The following is a 541-nucleotide window of genomic DNA, read 5'->3' as shown; positions in this document are numbered from 1 at the left end:
TAAGAAAGCCCCACTGTGTGAGTAGGATTGCCAGGTAAAATGCAGGATGTCCAGTTACATTTAAATTTCAAATAAGCAAACAATAATTTTTAGTATACAATTGCTATGGCCTGAATGTTTGTGTCTCCCCCTCCTGCAAACTCACCTGTTGATGCCCTAACCCTCAGGGTGGTTGTATTTGGGGAAGTGATTAAGGTTAAATGAGGTTAAAGGTGGGGCTCTGACATGATAGGAATTAGTTTCCTTTTAAGAAGAGACACCAGAGAGCTCACTCTCTCTTCTTTCCCTGCCCTGTAAAGATACAGTGAGAAGGCAGCCATCTGCACTCCAGCAAGAGAGTTCTCACTAAAAACTGAATTAGCCAGAACCTTGATCTTGGACTCTTAGCCTCCAGAACTGGGAGAAAATTATTTCTGTTGTTTAAGCTACTCCATCTATGGTATTTTGTTATGGCAGCCAAAGCTGACTAATACACAGGTTGTACCCAATATTGTGTTGTTTATCTGAAATTCAAATTTAACTGTCATCCTGTATTTTTATT

Source organism: Pteropus vampyrus, unplaced genomic scaffold (genome assembly GCF_000151845.1).
Source record: "Pteropus vampyrus isolate Shadow unplaced genomic scaffold, Pvam_2.0 Scaffold223, whole genome shotgun sequence".
NCBI classification, from domain to species: Eukaryota; Metazoa; Chordata; class Mammalia; order Chiroptera; family Pteropodidae; genus Pteropus; species Pteropus vampyrus.
Note: the sequence above shows the minus strand (reverse complement) of the source record.